The 18,274-nt window shown below is 39.5% G+C and overlaps 1 protein-coding gene across 5 annotated transcripts in view; it reads right to left on the bottom strand.

The window, feature by feature from the left end:
- The window catches only part of nonC (serine/threonine-protein kinase Smg1), a 352,394-nt gene that overhangs the window by 70,188 nt on the left and 263,932 nt on the right, over positions 1-18,274 (bottom strand). The window lies entirely within an intron of this gene.

Genomic DNA, 18,274 nt, shown 5'->3' on the forward strand with positions numbered 1-18,274 from the left:
CCACGCGCAACACACACATTCACACGTGCGCGCAGTATACCTGCCGCAAAATTAGTTTGGTACTGAAGCTTGGGAAGCACGTGGAGAAAGCGGGTCTACTTTACTGCGGCAGGGTGGGTTGCTGGCATGCGAGCCAATCAAAATCGTCCCAGTGTTTCACCCAAGCTCTGGTTACCTAGCAACAGAAAACGTTTATCACGGTGTTGCCGCTTATCGGGCGATTGTTCTTGCGATCAGTTTTCATGTTGTTGGGACAGGACGTGTTTGTTGCGTTGCTGTGATATTTTAACCGGTCCGTTTGTTTAGTGTTTACTGAATTTAGAGTATTCTTTGTTGTATATAACGTGTTTTAGTGTGCTATTTTTTTGTACATAATTTTCTGCTTGAGTATGTCGTGTGCTTGTGTGAAGAATGTCAAGCACAGGAGGCAATACTCGAGGAATTCCTCTCAAAGGCCAAACGCGGGAAAACGTTTGTTCTGTGCGCAAATATTTTGAGCAAGAGAGAAACAATGGGGGTCCAATCATTTCTGTAAATAAAGTTCTGGACAGGACTGCTGCTGCTGTCGGCTTGTCTAAGAACACTATTGTTACCATAGGGAAAGAAGAATATAATGTGGTAGAAATAAATCAATGCGAGGCTTCAAAAATGGAAACCCCAGGAAAGAAGAGGAATATCAGTAAACGCGTAACAAATTTAGATACCTTTCAGCAAGACGCTATTCGTCGCCATATTTACGCTTATTATAGGAGGAAAGTTAATCTCACTGTAGGGAAACTGCGCGTTTCGTTGAAAGATTCGGGACTTTTTCAAGGTGGGAAAACATCTTTAAGGACAGTCATAAAATCTCTGGGATTCTCATACAAAAACAAATAATGGACGCAAAATAAAGTAAAGTATGGAGGCATATGGGGATGTGGAGGTAGGGCTCCACACATTCTCGGCCTCGACCATATTATGGAGGTGATGCGGTGATGTGGTTCACCAACCGCCTTTACCCCAGGTTTGCCCCAGGTACTCATTTGGGCTGAGTCGACTCCGGAGCCGCTAGGGATATTTGATTGATTCATTCATTCATTTGTTGTTTTAAGTCCACTTTATGCACGGGAAGGCTAATCGGGACTGGACCTACAGTTTGAAGTGGGATCCGAACCACTGTGCCATGTGCCTCCACCGGGTATCGAACCCCTTGATTACAAGGCGACGACGTTACCACTACCCCATCGGGGAGGCCTGCTAAGGATATTTGAAAGAGTTCCACAAACCACCGCGGGTCTCCCGCGTAAAAGTCAGACGCCTCACCAACTGGACTTTGTGCACTTCAGTTGCGGTATAATTGAAAGATGGGCAGATTTTAACGGCGACTTCGGAAAGAAATGATTATTGAAAGTGTATATATTCAATATTTTCAGAATGGATTGAAAAGGTAACCTGTAAACAATGCTCGTTTCGTTAATTCGTTCATGTTGTAAGGGAGATGGAAATGAAGAGAGAAAACAATAACACGTTCATCATTGTTGTCATCATTGTTATTCAGTTTTCCTCGAAAAACAATAACACATTTCATCATTGTTGTTCTTTTTGATAACACGTTTTCCTCGACACAGCGTCAGAAGGCTGCACTGCGTACCGTACCGTATGATATGGCAACACCGTGACGCGTGTTCCTTCAGCTCTCAATACCAAACTAATTTTGCGGCAGGTATAGTTAAGAGCACAGGGTAACAAGGGAACATATGTGACGCGAAGGCATGTAAAGAACTCCACGACGTTGCTTGCTTGCTACAAGGTCGCATGAGGAGATAGCCATGGCATGTAGACACTTCTCCTAAGTATTCCAAGTTCTTAACAGCGTATGATTCAACGTTAAGAAACGCGCATGCTTCTACGAACAAAGACATCCTTAGTGCTCGGGGGTGAAACCATTACCGGATTTTTTGCGACCGAATTCGAGGGAAAGGCAATTTTACAGCGACAGTTCGCTTTTACCGAAAAGCATAGAAAATGAACCTAATCTTAATATAATAGGGATTAAAATCTCTGACAAGGAAATGCGCAAAAAATTGCGAAAGTGAGCCAACATATGTGGATTTTTAAAATTTGCGTTGGGTTCTTTTAACACTGTAATGGGTCAAATTTTGGGAAACAGAGGCCCTAGCGAGGCCTACTTGCCCGAGGCCCCGCGTTAGCAATTTATAGGACGCTGGTGCTTCCAAGGTACTATACAAAAATGGTGGTCAAACAGTTCAATCAAAAATACTTAATATGCACTATTCTTTTAATACAGAATGAAATCACAAAGTTAAAATATTATTTTATATGAAACAATGTAAATTCACAAATTCACTACAACGTCAAAATCCAATGAAAAGTACACAAAATAGAATTATGATAGATAATATTATTGAATATGAGTAAAAATTGCCACTTAGCTAAAATAATTTGGATATTGAACACACCAATTTTTTGTAGTTGTAGTGAACATTGCACCAGTGGAACATAAGAAATGAAAATAAACAACAGTTCTTGTTTTTAACTTTCAACGCGTTCTAGTAATTGCTCTTAGGTACTTATACGGAAGTATAAAAAAATACTTTGTCTAAATTGTAATAATGGTTATATTGTGATTGTGCAAGACACCTGTAATTTAGATTAAGGAGCAAAAATCTCTGATAAACTTTAGTTACAGGCTCTGCGTATATTGTATGACTCCACCTCCGGCCCATGGGTTTGGGAAAGTGCTGAGAAAGGAAAAGAGGTTCTCACGGTGGAGAAACGGACGCTAAAGTGCGAATGTAAGCACTGGAGTAAAGAAAAAGCGCTAAAAGCAGGGAAAAAACTACGAGTACATATGGCAATATTGGGGGGTTTAGTTTTTGCTAGTTCTTATTGCGTGATCTTGTAGAAGTTGCACCTCGAACACTCTTTTTTTAGGGCCGATGTATTGGTATCGGAAAGTATCGTTGGAATTCATCTACCGATACCAGCCGATACTTTTCCAGCATATTGGTCTTTCACGGGGTCCGCAACAAATGCTGCACGATATTTTCGCGGAGTCTAATTACCCTGGAAATTATGCAAAATTCAAACTTTCTCTTTAATTTGCACCAATTTTGCACGAAAAATTGTATTTTTTTATTACATAACATCTATTTCAATATTCTGATGTAATTCTTGAATATTCTAAAACAAATTTCTTGGAAAATTTATGCATATAAAGGAGAAGAATTACTACGCACCAATATTTTGAACAAATGTTAATTATTGCAATTTTCAAGTATCGGTAAGAGTATCGGTTCAGCACCGGGCCACCCCAAACTTCGCTTCGGCCTCCCTTATAAGGGTCCCAGTGTATAAGTTTCAACATTATATCATTTTGGAAAAACATATTATTTGTGTGATGAAAATTTCATAAAGTAATTGAGAATTCTGTGTGAGTACATTTCAAACCCTTATTCCATCAGATTTCTAATTTGAATTATTTCTTCTATTTACAATTATAAAACTTTTACACACAAGAACTTTGCATACAAAGAGCTTGTAAATCACACAGGATTCTTTTCTGAAATAGACGTATCAACAATGTAGAGTCTATCACCCAGCTGTCTTTGTAGTATCCAACATGGCTGTGCGTTAAAGATAATAATGATGAAACTTCTCTGCATTGGGCTGCTAAATATGGTAAACTAGACATAGTAAAATACCTGATAGAAAAAGACGCTAACATTAAGATATAAAAACACTTAACATGTAACGTTTCAACCCTGTATCAGGGTCTTCCTTAATAAACTGCCTTCGTCAGCATCTTAGTGTTTTTAATATGGAAACAAGGCTTAATTATATTACTCTATTTCAGTATTTTTTCTATCGAGCACACAGTGAATTTAGAAAAAAAAACGTGTGGTACATTATTTTGATTTCAACTTGGCCCTCCATTCAATATGAAACCTCCTTGCCCAACAAGATGCCTCGCTCGTCTCTCACTAATTTTAAGGACAATGCAGTAATATGAATTTGTTATCTCTATGTAAAGTATTGTGTTGTACCAGCTAATAAAGCTTAATGTACTTTGCTATATTTGTTTGTGTTTCCACATCTATTTAATTATAAATCCATCTTTTGAAAGGTTCATCTCAAGTATGTCCCTACTACTGACACCCCTCCCCCCCATGCAAACTGAATTGAGTCAGCATTATGGTTTACTTAGCTTTGCCCCCCCCCCAAAATATCGGAAAAAATCGGCGCCTATGTTCAGCACTACTCTTTTTCAATGTTCTTAACTGCTTTGTGACAGTTCCTCAATCAAGGGCGCCGACTTTCCAAAATGCCTGTGGGTGCACATCAATGGCGGTTAGATCTGTAATTATCAAGTATTGTATACTTTAAACAACTTACATGCACAATGATTGCAAGAGGCAATGATATCATCAACACGTTACTAAAAGAAAATACCACATTCATACAAATTGAAATGAAAAAATCTTCATAAATGCAAATAATTTTAATTGTATTGCAGAAAGAACTATGCAAGGATTTTGTTGTGAACAGAAACTACAAAATGACTAATTTTATGTACCAAATAATAATAATAATAATGACATGTTAACTTTCAATATAAAACATATTCCTTCTTACGTCATTTGCACTTATGAATTTGTTTGCAATTTTGGTAATGCCAATATTTTTAGTCATTTCTTTATGAACTTGCAAAATTGCCAAATCATTCAATCTTTTTGGGCCATTGTTGACCGCATTGTTTCAATCGTCTAACTGCTGAAAATGACCTATTAGAAGTACAAGAAGTAACAGGTATAGTTAAAATCACCCGTACAAACTTCACAAATTCTGTGAGCATTTCACGCATACGACCACTGTTTTCTCTACTTAAAATATTTGTAATGTCTGACAAGTTGGCCACTTTTTCTTTGTTCGTTCTGCATACATATAGAAACATGTCCCTGTGCAATGTTAGCTTGTCTTTATCAGAGTCTGTCCCATAGAACTGAAGAATTTGATCAGAACCAATTTGACCGATAGCAAAAGCTTCAAGTTATGAAATAAGTTCCAAAACCTTTGTTTGAACTCTACGATTTAACAAATCCATAGCCACATCAATTATTTCAAAAAATATTTGTCTGTACATTTCCTCCGGCGTTTGATACGTATGAGGATCACTACCTTCGTCGTAGCGTTCTAGCATCTTGCTTTGTCTAGGCAAAACTGGTTTATTAATGTTCAATTCCTTCCCTTTCCTCATGGTTTCATTCCACAACTCAAAAAATATAATCCTTTGTGAAGATAAACTTGCAGACAAAGTTTCTACCAAAGTTTTGATTTCTCGGTATGACAATGATTTCTTCTGAAAAGAAGAATGAAGTTGTTCAATCCTGCCGAAAACTGAAATTAACATTTTCAGGAAAATAAGAAATCTGAATTGATGTAGGTTTGAAAAATATCCACTAGCCTTCCCACCGACTTCACTTTTTTCTTCTGACAGATCTTCCAAAAATTTCAAGAGAACGTCATAATTACTTTCCAACGATTGTAGTGATTTTACCCTCACACACCACCTTGTGGGACCGAATGGTCGCAAAGTCAGTCTGGGAATGTTTTTTACAACACCATCTTCGTTGTCTTCTTGTAGCGATTGAAACACTGCTAGCCTCTTTGGCGAGTGTCTTACAAATTATATTAATTCACGAAGAATTACCATTCGGTTTATGCTTTATTAGTGCTCAATATCGGCAAGTAGTTATTTTAAAACAATTGTTGACGAATGGAGTGGGCGTATTGTAGTGTGTCACTTGTAAGGAAACATCAAAGCAAGCCGAAAAGACGGGATTCTATTCACAATACAATAAACTTCCATTGTTATTGTGGAGACTGCCTTTGACTTGGCCAGAGACAGACAAGGAAGGGGGGGAATGTGTTGCTTCGTTGTCTTTGCACAAACACATTTAAAACAATAATGTTTTAGAGGTTAGAAATTTTAACTTCCATCTCAATGTTTAATTGCTTATTATTTTTTGATAATGCCAAGTGAGAAATATTTATTTTATTTTGTTTTTACCAAACTAAAAATCTTGTGGGTGCGCCGCACCCACAAGATTATTTATGTGGGTGCTCGAGCCCCGGAGCACCCAGGTAGTCGGCGCGCATGTCCTCAATTACATTCACTGAAGCACATTAGTTACACACATTTACGCAGCTGTGAAAGTGAAGGAAACAGGAAAATAGCTGCAATCTATGGCTGGCTGCCTTTGGCTTTCAACAGGAAAAGAAACTCACCATCTGCTCATTTCTAAGTTGTTGCCGGAGAAATATAAATACCGCGATGACAAAGAGTTAGTCTATATAAGTTGGATAATGAAGGACCCAACTGCATTCATTATGAACTTTCGTGACTGAAACAAAAGTACTTTTCTCTTTGGGACAGCAAAATCTCCGCCTCATGACGTCACGTCTGCTGCAAACCAGTACGCTTTTAGTCATAATTTTCCCGATGACCTTGGCGGATAGGAGTACACGGATACGGTGGTTATTACGCAGATGAGAAAGCAAAGAAGGCCGATACACTGGGTACTTCCCATTTCTTTCGTGCCTTTGTTTTTCGGAGGACGGGGCTGGGAGAGGTCCACGGACTAACTTTTGTCTGCACAACTTTCCAGGGGGAATTAAGAAGTTTGCCAACTTTGTTTCCAGTTTACTTTAGTCGGTACCGAACCAGCATTTTAATGCAGGGCCGCATCTGGCCCATCATGGCTTCTCGTGCGAGTGACTGCATGAACGTATGAAGCGGGCGGGGGCATGGGGGGCCACGACTCACCTGGAAAATTAATGTCTACCTAAAATTATATATTTCGCACATATAATTTCGCGTCAGTCACAGTAATTTATATTAATTATTGCAAGGACGTTTCAGGAACATGATAACTTCAAACTGAAGGAGTATTTTCTGAGGGGGCCAACAGTATGGGGGGGGGGGTTATGCCTTGTTTGCCCCCTAGAAAAAATACCGTGCTTGTCACCCTCACTGGAAAAAATCCACGTGTGGGCAGTGTTCGTACTTTAAAAAACTATCTAATGTTATACTCGGACATTATGATTGATTCACTGATTTTGTTTATTTTACTTCGCGTTTTGTGCCTCTTGGCTAATTTGCTAAGATGGGGATGAGTGATGAAATGATGAAATTGATGAATGGACATTCACAAACAACCAAGCCCGAGCGGGATTCGAACCCGGGACCCTTGGCGTCGCAGCGCGATATGCTAATCACTCGGCCACAGTGTCCGGCACTCAGACATTATGTTTAGTGCAAGTATACTACAGAACAATTAGCCCGCGATCAATGAATTAAGTAGTTACTGGGCCTGTATGTGAAAAAGTTTGGGTTGATTTGTTTAATAATAGGTTCCAATACAATTATACTTATTGATTGCATTATTATTTTATTTTAAGTCCACTTTATGCACAGGGAGGCTAATCGGGACTGAACCTACAGTTTAAAGTGGGATCCGAACCGCTGTGCCTCCACCGGGTATTGAACCAGGGACCCCTTGATTATAAGGCGAAGACGTTACCACTACGCCATCGGGTAGGCACATTTATACTTATACTCATGAACGTATTAGGATGGAGATTAAGCCCCCTCGTTTTAAACGGTTTGCTCGTTTAGGCTTCACTTCAATGCCACGAGCCCTCCTGAAAAAGAACTTTCTATCCTGTATGTATGCAACCACGTGTCCAAATTCGTGGTTGTCAATCCCATTTACCTTTGTCTGCAAAAAGCTAACGGGGGCTGGATCTACAGTTTAAAGTGGGATCCGAAATACTTTTCAATGTGTGTTCATTGACCTGGAACCTCTAGACGTGACAAGACGACAATGTTAGCTAATGGTGCTTGTTGATCTTAAGTCTTAATACGAAAAATATATAAATTGTTTGTTGTTTAAATTGTAATAATGCCTGTATTGCAATTGTACAGGACACTCGGGAGACCACATTTGTTTTACAGAATGATGTGCGAACGTCTCACAACAAAACTCAGGAAAGATATTTTGAATTAAAAAGCCATGAAATAGGATAAGCAACATAATTATTAATTGTGAGATGTAAATACAACTTGACAAGGGGCTACTGCAACCTGACAGTGTCTTATAATAGTGGTTTAATATGTTACTTTATTGAGTATACTGCTACGATGGTGCTTCATAATTACAACCTCTTTTTAAAATAACATAAAATATTTCAACATTATCTTTAATGTTATTTAATTTTGGAGTATTTGCTTTCATTAATATGCAATTTTAATACTTATTGAGTGCAGAGAAACAAGACGTAAATATATATTATACAGAACACCTAGTTAGCCTCACATGGTATCCGCAGTGTACAGGGGCGCCGACTTGTCAAAATTATTGGGGGTGCTCTGATTACTGATATAAATTAATGAATGACTCACGCATTCCCTTTTTTAAGTTTTGGCCTCAGTGCTCGGAATCTCATAAAAGCTAGGGGTGTGCGGGATCCCGGAAAGTCTGGACCGGGATCTAGAAAAAAAATTCCCGTCTCGATCCCGACTTCGGGAAATAATTTCCCGACCTTTCGGGATCCCGAGCAGTCGGGAAATACCGAATGCTCATTTTAAAATGTCGTTATTTCTCGACGTTTTCTGCATTGTCAATTTCTGGAATTGCGTTGTAAATTGTTAGTTTTTAATCCAAAAATCACTTAAAGTGAAAATGACGTGTAGAATTCGAGATTTTCAGAGCTTCGGAAAATTTCAAATATTTCCCGTCCCGATCCCGTCTCCCACACCCCTAATAAAAGCCAATGAATTCCTCAAAAATATCAATTTTTTATTCACAGTTCGAATGCAGAATATTAATTGTCCACGGATGGATATTTCACAAGTTTCGTCAACCATAATAGCAAAATATTCCCGACTTTTAATATCTGCTACCACGGAGCGCAAAACAGATCTCTCTAATAATGATCTCGTTCTGAATGTCATGTGAGAGCCATTTGTTGCCCGAACGTCCCATTCACTACCCTAGTTCATGCACATCGTCTTTTGAAACTCTTTTTAGTATAAATTTTAACAATACTCATACTGTCTCTGGTCATAGCCTCCCCAAAGTTGATGGTTTAGCGGTCTCAGGCCCCCAAAATTGATGGTCTAGAAAATTTTAAATGTGTATTTAAAGTTAAGTTCATGTGGCACAATTCAGAGTAAACTTTACAAGAAAAGCAAAATAATACATTAGATCCTCTTAAGCAAAATTATTTGGGGGGCTCTGTCCCCACATCGTCAATATTGGGGGGGGGGGCCTCGAGACCCCCCAAGCCCCATGGAGTCGGCGCCTATGGCAGTGTACTATCTCTTTTGGAATAGTTAAGTGAAGTGTACTGACAAAAAAATGTTATATGGAACCGTAAACATACACACAGGTTTAAAAAAAATAGTTTGCCGAGAAGTTCTGGAGTCTAAACAAGGATTCAACGAGAAAAACTGATCAAAAATTGTTCCGCCCCCATGCCCTCTGTACGATGTAAAACTTTGTCCGTGTTGTGTGGGGACATCCTGTATACTGCATAAAAAATAATACTTAAACACATTGATGTAGTATGCAATGAGTTACGTAGTGGTAATTACAATCACTTTTACGATTCAGGTTAGGCTCTTACTTTTATGGCCAGAGTCGCGTGATGCATTGAAACTTTTTGTGGTCCTCCGAGGATGATAAACACTTGATTGTTTCGCAAGAGGAAGTGACGTAACACAACAGAATTAACGCGCTTCTTCCGTAATTTGCGGCAATTACTTTAACAAAGGAACGTCACGCATCTTTATTTTTTTTCGTTAATTACCCCCTCATCAATCTGATTGCATTTCTGGCGTGCCAAGAGCATCCAGACTGTCTTTAGGGAGTCGCTTAACTTTTCATTTGCACTGTAGTGATGAACGTTGCGGGGGGAAAGTCATCTACTGATACCATCCGATACTTTCCCGGGATATTGGTCTCTCACGGGATCGCAAAAATGGCATGTGACATTTTCGCTGAGTCAAATTATCCTTGATATTATGCAAAATTCAAAATTTATTTTTATTTTGCACCAATTTTGCACGAAAAACCGTATTTCTTTATTACATAACATCTATTTTAATATTCTGATGTATCTTGAATATTCTAAAGCAAATTTCTTGGAAAATTTATGCATATAACTGGAGAAGAATTATTACACACAATATTTTGAACAAATGTTAATTATTGCAATTTTCAAGTATCGGTAGAATTAAACTAGTGTTCGAGCTGACTAACGAAAGTAAAAAACTGCGATAGAAGATGAAAAGACAGAGTGTACCAATCATAACCAGGTCAGAGCTTAGTTCCTTTAATTTCCCCTCCGTTCTGCAACTTAATCCAAAGACTAAATGGATCTTGCGTATACTTAATCTAATACTACGTTTCGATTGAGTTGGTGTTTAAAGTCCACTTTATGCACAGTAAGGCTGGACCTACAGTTTACAGTGGGATCCGAACCACTGTGTGCCTCCACCGGGTATCGAACCCGGGACCCCTTGATTGAAAGGCGGCGACGTCTCCACTGCACGATCGGGGAGGCCCCACATTACGTTTCGAGAGCACCTTTTCTCTAGTATCCAGTTGAACAAATTGATTTTTATCGGTAATGGGGATCGAACCCACAACAGAGCTGCGATTTTACTACAAATCGGGTGCGATAAGCAACTACTCCAGTGCGACCTCACCACCCGCAAAAATAAATTTCTTCACTCGAAGATGAGAGAAGGAGTGCTCTTTCTCGAAACGCAGTGTTAGAAGTACAGGGTGAGCCTAAAAGAAATAGAGCAAACGCTTTAAAATCATGAGGCATTTAGTAGTTTTATATAGAAAGTCTTCCAAGTTTACGATCTCCACATTTCGTTTGCTTTCGTGACGTCAGCGTCACGTGAGCGCCCTTGACGTCAGTCGAGCAATATGGCCGCTAGCCAGGTAGAAAAGGCTTTCAGTGTGGTAGTGATTTAACACTGTGTGACTACTTCTTGTGGGGATACATCAAGGAGCGGATTTTTGTTGTTCCTCCCCTTCTTGCGTGGACGATCTTAAACAACGCATCACAACAGCTGCTGCGACTGTTGACGTGTACATGCTGAGCAGTGGCGACGATTGGGTTCCAAAACCAGGGTGGGCAAGGTGCCAAAACAGTGCGGGGACAAAAGTGGCGAAAAGTGTGTGTGTGGGAGGGGGGGGCAACTGTCCCCTCGCCCCTCCCTAATCGCCGCTACTGATGCTGGAACGTGTTTGGAGAGAACTGGACAATCACATTGATATTTGTCGTGTTACAAAAGCGTCACACACTGTAACGAACCTGAGAGTTTAAGAGCCCGTATCACCGCTGGTGATGATACCTAAAAAATAGGTTCTTGCGTCGACGTTCTGTGCTCGAACAGTCAAGTGTGTTGCATTTAAATTTTACTGAGTTAAAGATCAAATATGAAATTTGTTATGTCGTGAAGCCTTTTTTAAATACATTATTTATTACGTAGTTTTCCTTATCTCAATTTCGTAAAATTCACTTGCTCGCCAATTGTATGTAATAACTTAAATCAACATTTTAAAGCACAAGAAAGCTTCAACTGTTCTTCTACAGCAAAGAAATGAAACTGATCTTACAGAATTTTCTTTAGAATGTCTGCACTGTACTTCAAATAATGTGCAAGTTGTCACAGACAATTATAGTTAGATTGATACAGTTGTGGTTGGAACTTGTATATATGTTTATAAATACGTCAAAATCTATTCGTGTTGACGTGACTCGTGTTCTCATCTCGGCAGAGGAAGTGAACCCACCTGAATGTTTCTCACCTGACGACAGACTGAGCTTGGAAAACAGGTGAAGGTGAAGAATCAATAAGAACTTGGAAACGGAGAGAATTCAAGTATAGATTTTGGGTTATCGAGTTTTTTTTCTTCTTGCCGATATGTTGAAAGTAAGCAATTAATTATGTAATTTGACTTTCGTTATATGTGAGTGAATTGCCCAATGTTAGTATTGAATGTTCTAGTGTTTTATTGGTAAGTGATTATGAAATAAAAGTGATCATAAAACTGCGTTTAACTTCGAATACTGTGTTGTGTTTCTTTTCTACCCAGCAAGCCCTGATGATTTGCAAAGATTCTCATGTTCCCGACTAAAGGAGTAGCGGACTAACTTTCTGACGACTGGTGTACAACCGGGGGACGATGCAACACACAGAACATGCTATTTCAGCCGTTATTGAAACTCTTATTTCTGTAAAACTTTGAAACTGTCTATTTCCTTTAGACTCGCCCTGTATCGCTTAAAGCACTAGACAGTGGACAATGTCCAATTAACATTGCATGCTAATGTAAATTTCAGATAACCTTAAAATATTTTGCTAGAACGACGTGTACAATAGTTAACAAAATAGAATGACTATGAAATGGCTATTGCAACGACGTCCATGATTGCACAATGTTTAGATCGCTTTCCTACCTCTCTAGATTAGTCACGGCGATGAGGATGAATAAATTATATGAACCAAATGACACACACAAAGCAAAGATATGCCAAGACACGGACCCAGAACCTTCACAATCGAGGTCTCGAGGTTAATGCTTTCGGTCAACGAGGATAGCACAGCTGCTTGAATTAATGACAGACGATGTGAATATTTAAAACTTTCGTTTTCGATTTAACACTCCAATGCTTCTGCTTTCTCATCAGTTCTGTTCACTCATATTTCTTGAGACTTCCTTATCTACACCTTCATGTTAAGAAAGCTCCTGTTATACAGGGGAAGCATCAATGACGTTACCGATTTGAAAAGTACTCATGTTTAATGGAATCCAGGTGCATAAAATTGGTACAGATGGAAAGATAAGCTTATAAAAAGTATAACTTGGAGCCATCTGGATCGACATTAGGGAAAATGGCATTCATAGAAGGCGACAATTCTTTCTGCATATTCACAGATCTGTTATTCGTGTGCAACATTTCCGTATCAACCGTACCGTACCTTCAGTTACCTGAAAACTGTACAGACCGGCTCGCCTTCTTGGGTGACAGCTGAGAGAGGTGAAAACGAACAATTTTAAAAAGGGGGGAAAGGTACAGCCACCTCCCTCTCCTTCTTCTCCCAATCCTCTTTTCTCTCCTTTCTCTCGTTTCCTCCCCCAGCGACCGCCCCTGGAAGAAGGAACGTCTCTCTCTCTCTCTCTGTGTGAGAGAGAAAGAGAGAAGGGGGAGAGAGGACTTCTCTCTCTTTCTTCTTTTTTCTCTCTCGCTCGAAGAAGAAAAACATTCCCTCTTTCTCCCATTCGGGTGGGGGGGGGGGTCCGGTCCCCCCGAAAGATTTTTCTTTATCTCTCTCTCTCCCCCCCTCGTCTTTTCCTTCTTCTTCTTCTCTAGAAAGAGAGAACTAATTTCGAAAAAGGAGAGAGAGAGAGAGAAAAAGAGCAACTCTCTCTCTCCCTTGTCTCTTTCTTCTAACCTTCTTTCTGAAAGAGAGAGAGAGAGAGAGAGAGAGAGAGAGAGAGAGAGAGAGAAGAACATTATATGACCCGCACACTCAAATGCATTTTACATTGTCAAGATTGGACCCCGGCACATATTTGGATATGAAAGTAAGGATTGTTACCCGTCTCAGCGATAGACGCGAATCTCCTCGGACTCTGGAGATAATCCCCAATACCTGCTTCACCAACGACTCCCGACTGATCCCCCTTCACTTTTTTGCCCAGCTATTTATTCTCCCCACTTTCCACATAACAATCCCTCAGATGCCATCCTTCCTACTCACACACTTCCTGCTTATCCTCCTCAGTAAATCCAACTCGCCAATAACTGACACAAGCATTCCATTAATATTTCCTGGCTGGCTGATTTTACTGTCTGGGAATAATGACATCTTTTAAATTACTAAATTTCGTCTTCCTGATTTTCAATGGATATCCATCCTTTCTTTTTATACTTAATTATCATCTCTTGACGCAACAGTGAAAATATACACAAATTGCAGTCAAACTTTAAAAAAAAAACTGACAACTTAAAAACCACCCAGGGTGTAAGGGGTGACATTCGCAGGAGGCACCCAAAAGTGAACTTCATTACCACCTAGTACAGCCTAGTAAATAACTGCAATGTTGCAGACTGACGAGGCTCTGGCGTCAGGACCTGCAGTCAGTATAATCCTCTGCAGGGCTGTGTTTAGTCCTTCTGTGTGCTAAGCGCCCCTTTACAGCCTCGATAAGATGATGATAGTCCCCAAACACACACGCGTCGATTTTAGTTAAGGCAAGCGGTTTGGTCCCATAAAATGTGGCGGGTGCAAATAGCCCAAGTACTGACGCACCCCATAATCTTCATTTCAATCAATCAATTTATACCACAATTAAAAAAACTGACATTACTTATAATTTTCCACCCCAGTTTTATTCGTAGCTTTTCCTCCACTTTAGGCTAATCGCGACGATGATGATGAATATCCATTCACCTAGTGGGTATGCAATTTATAAGTAGTATTCCGAATTTAAAGCAAGAGGTGTCCCTTAATGCTCGGGCTGGGATTCGATCGGCGACAGTCGATTACTCAACAAGTTTGGTCATCCAAGTGGCACTTCTATCAAATTAGGGTTTACCAATATGAGAAAAACACATTCACGGAGAGTACCACAACCACATTTAAAACGACTTCTCCAGCTCTTTTCTAAATTGTTATGAAATTCCTTGACCTATGCACCTCCATAGGTTGACTTCCCCTATTCTTCTGAAAGGAAGATTGCTTTAATACTCCTAACAACCTTCACGAATTACTCAAGGCAATGCCTTGAGGCATAAACTGAAATAAAAATGATGATACTGTATATTTCTAAACATGCAACTCATACCACAACGTATGTATGGTTGATCAGGTCATAATTGCCGGCAAATTTTTTATTATTGTTTCGAAACTATGAAAACGATAAAAAGTTCTCCTAAACTGTTACGTAAACCACTGCACAGTTCCGTTAAAGGAAATGCTGATCTCAAGGCTTAACTTGAAAATATGGTTTCGTAACCCTTTATCGTATACATTGTTTAACTCAAAAGCACAGCTACTTACTCAACTGAATCATATGTACATTCTACACGTACGAGATTTCTATAAGATGGAAGTTTTCAATACTACGTGTACGTCTTCAATGAATTGATTGATTGAATTGAAAGTTTTGGGTGCGTCGGCACTTAAGGCCATTTTGCACCCTTCTATGTATAAGGAGAATAATCCCCTTATCTAAAATTCTGACTGAAAAATTAAAATAAGGGGTGTAAATAGCTCTTTGGGAAAAATTAAAACCTGCACAAAACAAGCACAACACATTAAAAAAGTCACAATCGTTTACAAACTTAATCAAAGACGGTGGAAGAGACCAGCTCTTCGCAAAAATCTAAAAACATTTGATAAAACACTGTTGTCACCCAGCAGGGATGACAAACAGCTGGAAAGATTAAAAGTCTGTCTGAGGAAAGCAAAGTCGGCACATTCAATAAGAATATACCGAACACTTAAAACAATGTTACAAACACGACACATCGGAGGGTCCAGCCCTTGCAGGAAGTGATCATGCGTTAAAGACTGATGTGTCCTACACCCATCCGTGTTAGAAGAACTTCTCGACAGGAGGGACGGAACGAGGAACGCACGTCTTCAATGAAAATAGTTTCAATGGTTTACATTACCATTATGCAAGGGCACATCGAAAGGATGTTGTAAGGGGCAGGAACCCCAAGTGGACAGTAATTCTTTTGAAATAGATGGGTAAAAAGGATTGATTTGCTCAATTTTCTAATTCAAAATTGCATTCAAAATGTTGCAATGCTTGAACCCTTTTATTATTTTTTGTTTAAAAACTGGGTGCGCCCATGCTACCAGTCGCTGACTGCACTAGAGAGGTAGAAGGGAAGGAAAGGGGGGGGGATCCGTTACAACAGTCCTCCGTCCATATGGGCCACCCATTAAACAAGAAAAAATAGATAATTAATAGTATTGTAATTATAAATATAATTGTTGTATACTAAATGTGATTGCCATCCAGCAAATATTCATACTCCACTCACTTCTTCTGACGGCGTCACTAATACCGATATACCATTGATAATACTACATTGAAAGAAGCGTCATTAAAAACAAACAGAACAAAGCTATCTTAATGGTGGTCCAGTCGTTTAAGTGTGCGACTACCACACGTTAATTTCCAAGGTGGATGTTTTTCCCGCGGATCGCCCTATATCGATGAGTACCACAGAAGCGGTGGAAAGGGGGGGGGGGGAGTAAAGGCGACCAGAGCGCGATGTTGCTCACACCTTCTCCACCATGGCCAAGAACGAGAAGGTTTGGAGGTCATACACCTGCACATTACTTACAAAATTATCATTTATTTTTTATATTTAAATAAATTCTTCTTTCATAATAAGTAAAAACTCCGCACCAGTTCTTTGACGACCGGGCCTGCCACGTGCCAAGGTTCAGTCCAGATTAGCCTTTTGTGCATGAAGCAAACTTCATCATGATTCTGTTCCCCTCATAAAAATAGCAGTAACAATGCATGTCTGTAGCAGGATGTGGAGAAATCGACAATCAATTCTGTGACCTACCCCTCGTTGAAATCTGTGTGCGTTTCTCCGGCACATTTCATTTGCACAATCAATAAATAATTCGCAGCGAATCGATATGGCGATGTTAGCGCTTGATGCCAGCTCAAGAATGTACTTGAACAGAGGGATTCTTTTTATTTTAGGTTCAAAATGTCACGAGTCTACACCCACACATAAAATACTTTTTCTCGTGGTACGCTATGCCGGTTCCTTTTGCGTTTGTCGATTTTCTGCCACTTTTGGCTAATTTAGGAGAGGAGGATGAAGGGCTACTTGCAAAGAACATCCATGTCCAGGTCGGGATTCGCTGTGCTAACCACTCCGCCACGGCGGTCAGCAAGATGAGGATGAAGACACAATAACAGAAACGGACAGGACACAGCACAAACTCCACGAAGGATTATACTGGCTGCAAGCCCAGACGCCAGAGCATCGTTAGACTGCAATAACAATCCAGGGTGTACCACGTGGAAGAGAGGTTGACATTCGGTGTCTTCAGATAGTCGCCTCTTACATCTCAGGTTGAGTGATTAGGACGAAATTGATGAAATAATATGCACAAATAACACACACGCAGGCCGGGACTCGAACCTTGGAACTTATGTGGCGAGTTCGAAAGTTAACCACTTTAACGTGCTCGTCCACCGAGAATAAAAACTAATGATTATTCGTGTTAATAAAGTAAATTAAGGTAAAAATGTATGAAAATAAGTTCATTTATATCTCATAATATTTCTAGCACCTCTTCTTAATAACTTTGCACGGTTATCATTCGTGTGACTTGCAAATCAATTTACGATGAGTACCAAAACTTTTCCCCGCAGAAAAAAAAGCATTGTGTACATACACACGCTTATATAAAGCCGGCTTTGGTTTAAATGAACCAATTAGATCATTACCTATGGTTTCCAGTGAGAAAATGAACCAATCAGATCTTTATTCATAGTTTCCATGGAGTACGAACTACCCAAATGTGGCCCTACAGAAAAATCGAACATCAGACCCTCTAATTGAAATATATAACTGTAAAGTTGTCTATTTCTAGTTTAGTTGTTTGGGTTAATCCCAATGACAAGGAAGAATGCTAAACTAATGCAATGGTGATGGAACCAGGGACTCCTTACATAGTTGTGCATTACGCTTAACGCCCACTGAGACGCGGAGGAACGCGGCAAAAGAACTTCTGTTGTCTGCTTCTATTGAAATCAAATTGTGAAACGCCCATTGCTGGGAAACGCGCGGAATTTCCGTGCCAGAAGTCCGCACGTTATCTTAAAGGTAATCGCCCACTGAGACGCCGGAAACGTCTATGTTTATTTCTTTATTTATTAAACACTACAGGCAAATGAACAGTTACAGTGCTTTGAGGTTAAATTCTGAGTTACGTTCACATACATGTTGAAAAAACAAAAGTAATTAAGAACTGAAAATAGAAAACAAAAACAATAAGAGAAGAAACTATAAGACAGAACAGAATAATCGTTACATAACAACAATATATAATACAAGGGTGGTATATCATAAAGTATACAACATATTTGGTTACAATGCTATTATACAGGGTTCACATAATATGTTTGCTTTCAGGTCT

The sequence above is a fragment of the Lepisma saccharinum genome, chromosome 15, assembly GCF_977018435.1.
Source record: "Lepisma saccharinum chromosome 15, izLepSacc3.1, whole genome shotgun sequence".
NCBI lineage: Eukaryota > Metazoa > Arthropoda > Insecta > Zygentoma > Lepismatidae > Lepisma > Lepisma saccharinum.